The sequence below is a fragment of the Tupaia chinensis genome, unplaced genomic scaffold, assembly GCF_000334495.1.
Source record: "Tupaia chinensis unplaced genomic scaffold, TupChi_1.0 Scaffold000335_1, whole genome shotgun sequence".
NCBI classification, from domain to species: domain Eukaryota; kingdom Metazoa; phylum Chordata; class Mammalia; order Scandentia; family Tupaiidae; genus Tupaia; species Tupaia belangeri.
The window spans coordinates 721,743-730,708 of record NW_006159829.1 but is presented as its reverse complement, the minus strand read 5'-3'; the positions used below and the strand labels follow the sequence as shown (position 1 = coordinate 730,708).

At 60.9% G+C, this 8,966-nt stretch overlaps 1 protein-coding gene across 1 annotated transcript in view; it reads left to right on the top strand.

The window, feature by feature from the left end:
* Positions 1-8,719: 8,719 nt before the first annotated feature.
* Positions 8,720-8,966, top strand: part of LY6E (lymphocyte antigen 6 family member E) — a 7,813-nt gene continuing 7,566 nt past the window's right edge. The window contains exon 1 of the mRNA XM_006152086.3: positions 8,720-8,813. The gene's annotated coding sequence lies outside the window, so the exon portion shown is untranslated. The remainder of the gene's footprint in view (positions 8,814-8,966) is intronic.

Below are 8,966 nucleotides of genomic sequence, written 5' to 3'. Positions count from 1 at the left end.
GTGAGCCCGGGCCGCTGCCTGCACGCCCGATTGCGGTACTCGCTCCGTGAAGCACACCCCTGCTGGTCCCAGAGAGCTCCCTGGAAAGTTCGTGTGCTCGGACAAGAACCCGGCCTCCCTTGGCATCTGTACTGTGGTCCAGCTCAGAACTCGGTCAAAACCTGAGTCTTAACAATTCTCTCTCATCCAGGCTAACAGGTGCCATGGCGGTAAAAGAGCTGGATTCCCACAAAGTCAACCACAGCTGGAGGCCCAGACTCAGCAGCTAGAAAACCACACCATGTGTGGTGTGTGTGTGTGTGTGGGGGGGGGGGGGCTGGCTGCTCCTCACTGGGGATGCCAGGGGCTGAGCAGAGATGTGCTGAGGGCTCAGCGCCTGGCTTCTGGCTGCTCACGGCTGCCCCCTGCTGGCTGAGCAAGGTGGCGTGGGGGGGGTGCGTCCTCAGGAACTCCTCTGTCTGCGGGGTAAGTGACTATCTAGATAGGAATTTCTCCCTGAGAAAACTTCTGGATGTGCTGGAGAAGCCTGGAGGCCTCGGGTCCTGTAATAATCTCACGGGGAGAGCACGCTGCCGACCTACGGGCTCCGGCTGTGGAGGTCCCAGCCTAGTGCGAGAAAGCCCCATGTACGGGTAGGACGTCAGGCGGTGCCTGAGGACTCCTGGACACTCAGTCTAGGGGACCCCTGTGGCCACGCTCGCCCAGCAGGTGCATCATGCAGGTGACAGCACCCCCACCCCACGCTCTGCCCCAGCCTATTTTTGTTATCCACGTGTAGCCTCCGCTCCGTCCGAGGCCCCAGCTAGCAGTGGTCGGTGCCCCTGGAGGGGACACTACACAGTCACTCCCCTTATCTGGCCACTACACGCCCACCCTAATCGCCTCAGGGCCAGGGCAAGGCACTAGGGGCAGCCCCTTCACCAGAGCCACCAACAGTACTCAAACCGGCCAGTTCCAAGGCAGCTGAGAGGACAGTCCCTGCCGGGGCCCTCCCCATGCCTGCGGCCGCGCTCACAGCCCTGCCTGGCAGCCTTCTCCCGGGGCTGCAGCCTTCACATCACCAGTGCCCGTGAGCCACCCCGCACCCCGAGAACCTTCCTGTCTCCTGTACCAGGCGCCCAGGACAGCAACATGGTGGCCCAGAGAGCGCGAAGGAACAGGGAGGTGGGGAAACTGCCACTGGCCAGAGAGGGAAGGGGCCAGGCCAGGCCACTCTGTGTTCCCTGGCCTTGAAAGCACACCCCGCTTGCCCTGGGAGCAGTCACACGGCCCGAGGCTCTAGCTCCCTCACCACCCCAGCAGTTCTTGTGAGAGAGAAATGCCAACCTGAATGGGCCCGGCCGGCAGGGGCCTGGCCTTGCGTGTGCCCAGACGGCCAGCTGGCCCTTCCAGTCCGTCTCCAGCATTTCTAGTGCTGAGAAGGGAGCGCGGCCTCCCGTTGTCCCTGTATTGCCGTGAACTGGCCTCTGCTCAGCAGCCAGGGTGCTGTGACCTCCATGTCATGTGCTTCCCGGGTGTCAGGTGCACACACGGGTCACCGGAGGGGCTCCACCAGATCCACAGAGACCAAGATCCGCCCAGCCTTCTGGGAACCCCTTCCTTCCCTCAGACCAGGAGAGGCCACTGGGAGGACCACCTCCTCAGGTAGAACCTTCCGGTTCAGCTTCCAGAGAGCCCAGCAGTCCCGGGTATGGGTTCACAGGCCACCAGAAGGCCCCTGGAGCAGGCAGAGGCTCCTCGTGGAGCCAAGGGTCAAAGCTGACCCATCTCGGCCTGTTTTCCCAAAATTGTTCAATTGTTAAGGGGCTTTCGGCTCCGGATGCCACCGGAGTTTCAGCCAGGGCCGGCCTGACCTTGCTCTCTGGGTCTAGACCCCGACAGGACCCAGGCCCCCAGCAGCACGTGCGCTCCAGCTGCAAGTGCCCAGACCCTGACCTCAGAAGCCTCTGGACAATGTTCTGGGGAGCTCAGGTTGGGGACAGTGGAAAGGCTGACCTCATGCCCGGTCACAGCCTGGCCTTCCTGCCCGTTGACCCCCTCCACCACCAGGCTACCCAAGTCTTTGGAGGGGATTCACCATCCAAGGGCACCTACTTGGAGCAAGATGCTTCCCTGGGCCAAACACCTGGAGGGGCCCAGGGCCCTCTCGCAGGAGCTCCCCCTGCCTCTGGTCAGGGCAGCAGCTGCTGAGGGCCAGGCAGACAGAGGACTACCTGAGTGACAAGTGGGCTGGTCACCCTTGACTCTGGCACTCACTTACTCAAGCCACTCTGGGGTACCCTACCTCCCAGGCACCCAAGAGCACACCAGGTCTAGGGGAGGCCCAAGCCAGGGGACACCAGGTCCGAGCAGCTGTGGAGAGTGGCAAAAAAGAACGACCCCATGGGAAAAGGGGCTGCTGTTAGGGGGAGCCAGGACAGGGCCCCAAATCTAAAGGGGGCAGGAGTTAGGAACTGAGATGCTAGAGGGCTCCTCCCAGGGCTGCTGGGACCAACAGGGGCCATGGGACCCAGGAGCCAGAGCTCAGCGGCAGAGGGAAGGGCACGGCCTGTCTCGGCCAGAGAAGGAAGGGGAGCTGACTGGAGGCCAGGGACCACCAGGAAGAGCAGGGCAGGCAGGAGGTGTGGAGGAACACACCTGCCCCCTGGGACTCCCACAGGAGGGACCCACCCAACTGCCAGGAAGTGGGGGAGGAGCAGCCGGAGCACCAGGCGGAGGTGGAGCAGCTGGGTAGCCCCACCCAAGAATACCCCACAATTAATATTTTTAACTTTTTAAAAAATACTTACCGTAACAGATCCTGACCTTCTGTAACCTAGAAACGCAGTGGGTGCGGTGCGGTTTAAAGTGCACGGGCCCTACTGCGCTGGCAAATGCGGACTGGAAGCCACCGCCAGCCTCCATGGAGTTCGTTGGCGTGGCTGTCTACCAGGTGCAAAGCTCTGTCACTGTCCCACGGGTTCGCATGAGCTCTCCGGGCTTCTGGTCATGTTCTCCCCACTCCTCCCCCCAGCCTGCTTTCAATAATTGCACCTCATACAAACTCTGGCTGCAGCATCCTGCTTCCAAAGCCTAGAGGACAGCTTTCCAAGGACTAAGGGGACAAAGGGAAGCAGTCCGGAACGTTCTGTCCTGGAGTCCCAGAGACCAGAGGTGGGGGTGGGGAGCACACTTCCCTCGTGGGCCCCTGTGGCAGTGGGGACAGTGGGGCTGAGACTCCCAGGTGTGCGTCGGGAGGCGCAGGTGCACGGGTGAAGGCACATGGCAGGTCGAGCCTCCCGATGGTTGGACCCAGACATTGGAACAGACCAAGGCTCTGGCACAACCGACTGTCTTTTCCTAGTCTAAAGCTCTTTCCAAAGGCCAGGGAGTCACAGCGACCAACATCCTTCCCGACCCTCATCTCGCCGGAACGACCCTTGACCCTAACCCTTGACTCTAACCCTAACCCTAACTCTAACCCTCCTGAGCCCTGGCCTGTAACTGTGGGGTGCTCCCTAGTCCTGCCGGCGGGGCGGCATTGTGCGATGCGAGGAGCCTGCCTCCCGCTGTGGAGGTGAAGCAGCGTTCTTTCACTGAGTGCTCTGAGAAGCAGACTTGTGCTTTCTAACAGATTGCTAGTCTAAGAATTTCTAAACCCAAGGCTCCTCCCAGATGTCCCCCAAGATCAGGCCGGCAGAGACTCTTTGCAGCCTTGTCCGCTCTTAGAGCTCAATAAGAAGACTGGCCACAGCCCGGCACCCCAAGACACCCTGTGTTTTCCAGGTGGGCCATTGACAGGCAGGCTTAGCGTAGACCACACCGTCATGTCTGCAGAGCCTGTTTGTTGCCCTCGGCAGTGGTTGCCCCTTCTGGACAGCACTGGCAGCTGCCCCTCTGTCATGAGAGCTCAGGGCACCTCAGGATGAGGAGTCCTGGGATACCATGCCCACAGGCAGGAACTGGCCTAGACAGGTGGAGACCAAAGCACCAGGTACCTGAGGCTGGGGAGAGACACGGGCAGTCAGGAAGCTAGAGAGGATCGTGTGGTTGGGAGGGCACCAGTTCCAGGCTAAGGTGTCCAGGTCATCCTGTCCACCCAGGAATGAAGCCACAGCACCTGGGCCCTCTGGTCTTGGCCTGTAGGCCTCCTGAGTCCTGCTGCCATGGGCCTTTCAGTGCCCAGGGGGCCCAAGAGCTCCAGTTCAGAGGCAACCTCCACCCATCCAGCAAGGTCTGTCTAAAGCCCCAGCAGAGACGGGCTTACTGTCCCCCGGGCGCCACCTCATGGAGACTACTAATGCTAGACTGCGGCGGTGCATCGGCCACGGCCCATCACACCACAGACCTTGTCACTGAGGAGCATCCGGCCAGGAAGAGCCGGCCAGCCAAATATCCCCCTCATACTCACCCCGGAAGGACAAGCTGGAGGCCCAGGTTGGCAGGTGTCCTGTGGGCCCCATCGGAGCCTTGCACCACCTGGAGTGAGCCACAGTGATCAGGGCGTGCAGTGCCACAGGACAGCAGGCTGCAGCAGGTGCCCAGGACACGCCACAAGTCTGGACTCACAGTCACAGCTGTGTGCAGCCGCGGGGCAGATGGAAACTGCGACACACGGCAGATCTGCACGGCTGCATAGGAGACGACTGCACGGGGGCCCCCAGGCTGTGGGCAGGAACAAACTCCAGACCCCACTGAAGAACTGACACTGGTCACTCAGGCAGGGGCCAATCCAGTGGGCAAGAAGCAGGGACGCTGCGGGCCCACTAAGCCGAGTGCTAGAATGGAAGCGCCTGCATCAGAGGGCCCAGGGTAGGCGCTCAGCCTTGACTTCAGGTCACAACAAGCCTTGGACGGACCTCCTCTGGGGCAGTGACACATACCCCGGGGCCACCGTGGTGGAAGGGAGTGACCCTCTAAGCTGAACAAGCCGATCTGGCCTGCACCTCCCTCCCCGCAGACGTGCCTCATCGTGCAAGCATCAAGGGAGGCATGTTGGAGACGGAGACCAGCCCAGGCCTGTGAGATAGCCAGAAGGGAAGAACGCAGGAGGAGTTGAAGGCAACCCCAGTCCCAGCCGGAGAGCAGCAGGGACTGCACTGTCAACCGGACGGGGCTGCAGGCATGGGCTGTGTCTCGACGCTGGACGACATTCCACAAGTCAAGATGTTGTGTAAGTACTAAGTTAGCGATAGCTCTGGACCTTGGAGCAGGGAGACAACCTACAGAGAATGTCCTGTGTTGCCCATTCTCCCTTATAGCCAAACTCGCCCACTGCTGATCTGATTGGATCTGGAATAAACGGGCTCTGCTCTGGCACGGTTTCGCTTCTGCTCCGAGAGAGCTTTAGGCCCCGCTTTAACCTTCCCTTCATCTCTTTTCTCAAGACTTTGTGACACCCTACGTTCAAGCCCTGGATTCCTCAGGAGCAGCTGGCCGCCTGGCCCAGCACCGGGAGGGCCTCGCAGACTGCTCACAGGCATCACCCCAGCCCTGGCTCGGCCCTGCCTAGCATGGTCAGAGACTCCCCACAGGAGCTGGAGTCTCACTGCCAGCCCACGTGGAGCCTCCTCCGGGAGCCTGAGCCGGGGGTTGGAACACGAACCTATTTCCCACCACAGGATTCCATCTCGGACGCAGCCAGGCCACCTGTGCCCGCGTCCCACAGGCACTTACTGAGCACCTGCCGTGGGTCACTGGTGCCCTGGGCGCTAAGAGGCCCTCCGCAGTGCTGGTGCTCAGGGGAGACTAAGCCCCAGGGATCCCACAGCTGCTGGGACACTGGAAGCTGAGCCTGTGCCCCAGGGCAGCTGGAGAGTTGGGCAGGGTGCCAGAGCTTCGGGAGGCGCCCCAGCTGCCCTCCAGGACCACCTAAGCTCCTGCCAAAGTGGGAGAAAGACCCTTCACCGGTGACATAGTGGTTGGGGCAGCTGGCTCCCATAACGCCAACTCGGCAGTTAGAGTCCCAGACCTGGCAGCTTGGAAAACACACCAGAAACACATGCATACATGCCCGAGATCCTGAGAAGGGTTGTAGCATGGCCATTCTCCCAGGGGATGATCTCTCTCTTTCTCTGCCCCCCCTCCACCCCGCCTGCCGGCAAGCACATGTGCCCTATAGCAAATTTTTTAAAAAGACCCTTCACTAAGAGAGAGGAAGAGCCTGTCCTGCCCAGACAACCCTGGCCCCAAGAGTGACCAGGACACAGAGGGCCAAGGGCCAGGACACTGAGGAGCAACCCAGCCATGGCCCCTGGGCAGAGCTGGGGCCCTGATCCCCAGCCCTCCTCCACCATGCCTGGATCCATCCCGGAACCCGTCCCAGGACCAGTGCCAGGACGCTGCTACATGGACCTCACAGGGAGAGAGGCACACCCAGGTCTGGAGACACAGACACACCATGCACACTCACACCACACACTCACTCAGCACACACGCATATTCCACACACTCATGTACCGCACACTCACACCACTCACTCACTCAGCACACACGCATATTCCACACACTCATGTACCGCACACTCACACCACACACTCACTCAGCACACATGCATATTCCACACACTCATATACCGCACACTCACACTCCACACACTCACACCACACACCACGCACTCACTCAGCACACACGCATATTCCACACACTCATGTACTGCACACTCACACCACACGTTCACTAGGCACACTCACACACCACACATGCTCGTGTACCACACACTCACACTCCACACACTCATACCACACACCACGTGCTCACTCGGCACACATCACACACCACACATGCTCGTGTACCGCACACTCACACTCCACACACACACCACACACCATGTACTCACTAGGCACACACTCACACACCACACATGCTCGTGTATCGCACACTCACACCATACACACTCACACCACACACCACATGCTCACTCGGCACACACTCACACACCACACAGATACCATACACACTCATATACCACACACACCTAATACCAGAAAGCACATACCACACACACACCACACACACCACACACCATGTGCTCATGCAGCACACACATCACACACTAGATAGCACACACACTTACATACCACATTGACACAGCACATGTTCATATATCTCACATGTTCATGTACCCTCCACACCACACACACTCATGTACTGCACACTCACACACTCCACATGCTCACTCAGCACACATTCACATGCCACACACTCAGATACCACACACACTACACTCACATGCCACGCATACACTACATGTTTGCATGCTTGCACACTACACACTCATATACAACACACACTTGCACACTGGCCGTGCACTCACATCACACACACATGCCACACCTACTCACACATCACACACTTGCATACCACACACTCACATACCACACACACACACTACACATACACCACATTCACACACTGCAGCACACACTCACACAGACTGGGCCCTCACCTTGCCTCACGCAGCCCTCCCAGCTGTGTCCTGCAGCCCCAACCACGTGAGGCAGGAAGCCCGGGGGGCCCTCACCGCCCTGCCCCAGGGGAGTGGGGGTGGGGGCGGAAGTCAGTGCAGCCGCTCTGGCAGGAAGGTGCGGAAGGAGTGAGCTCGTGGGAGCAGACGGACTGGTGCAGAAGGGGTACTTCAGACCCCAGTGCCAGCCTGCTACCACGGATGGGACTGGCCGCCCGCAGAGGTTTCCAGTCAGACAACTGAGTCACTATGGGGTGACAGGGTGACAGCACCCACTGCCGCAGCGCTGGACTTAGGGCGGGGCAGTGAGAGCTCTTCACATCTTTCAGAAGGGCGCCATACAAACACTCAGGAACTGCCCTCAAGGGCTTTCAGCCTACAGTAGTGTGGCTGGACTCTGGCAGGCCAGGGCATGGCACGTGGGTTCTGCATTTGGGGTGAGGAGCACCTAAGGGAGTGGAATACGCCCGTGAGCTTCCGGACCCGCCAGGCTAAGGCCTCCGGACTGCCATCCAGCAGGAGATTCTGAGATCACTCTTCTGAGGGATGTGACGTGGGGTGGGACAGGTCAGGCTTTATAAAGGGACTCAATAGTGCAGGTCCAGCTGAGGGCAGAAGGGGCTGTTGGGACCCTCCTGGGCTGAGGGGCCTGGACCCAGTCTCGGGAGCCGTAGGTGGCAGCCCTGTTCCTAGAGGGAGGCATCCCAGCCTGCGGAGGTGGCTGCTGGTGCTGCCCCACCATTGCCAGGGACATGGCAGCGACTGGAGCCCCACCTTCACCTCCCAGGCCGTGGCCCGTCCCGCCCACCCCCACCCCTGGGATGGCCAGGAAAAGTGCCTGGAGGTGGGAGCCAGATGACTCTTCCTCCTCCTAGCCTCCCCACCCGCTCTGCAAACAGGGTTCCTCAAGTTGCCCCACCCGCTTCCTCTGTACTGAGCCTTAAAACGTGTCTGGTCACCTGGGAAACTCCCGGTGTGCGTGGGGCACAGCCACATCCGCAATTGCGTCCAGGTGTACCACCTGGCCAGCCTCCGGGGTCATCTCGCATGGTCCCCCTTTCTGCGGGCCACGCAGGACCGGGGAGACAGCCCTGAGCTGCCCAGGCTGGGAGCCACCTTGCTGGGGCATCGGAGCGTGTCTCAGTCCCTCTGGTTCAGCCTCCCCACCTGCTCCCGGAAAGGGCGCAGGCATCAGTTCGGAGGGTGGAACGGTGGGTAGCAGGTGGTCTGGGCGAGAGCCGCCGCCCACCCCGCGGAAACGCCCCCGACTCCGCCCCCGGGCCCGCCCAGCCATCTGGCCGCCGCGCGGCCTACCTGGGAGAGTCGGGCTGCCGCGGTCTGTCGCTTGAGGAGCTGGCTCCTGCGGCCGTGAGTCTGCGGGGTCCTGCCTGGGTGGCCGGAAGGCGCCAGCACGGGACGTCCCCGCGGGGCGAAGGCGGCCTGCAGGGGCAGGGGCTTGGGAGAAGGGGAGCGAGCGAGAGGGGGGAGGGGGGAGGCGCGGGAGAGGGTCGCGGGAGGTGGG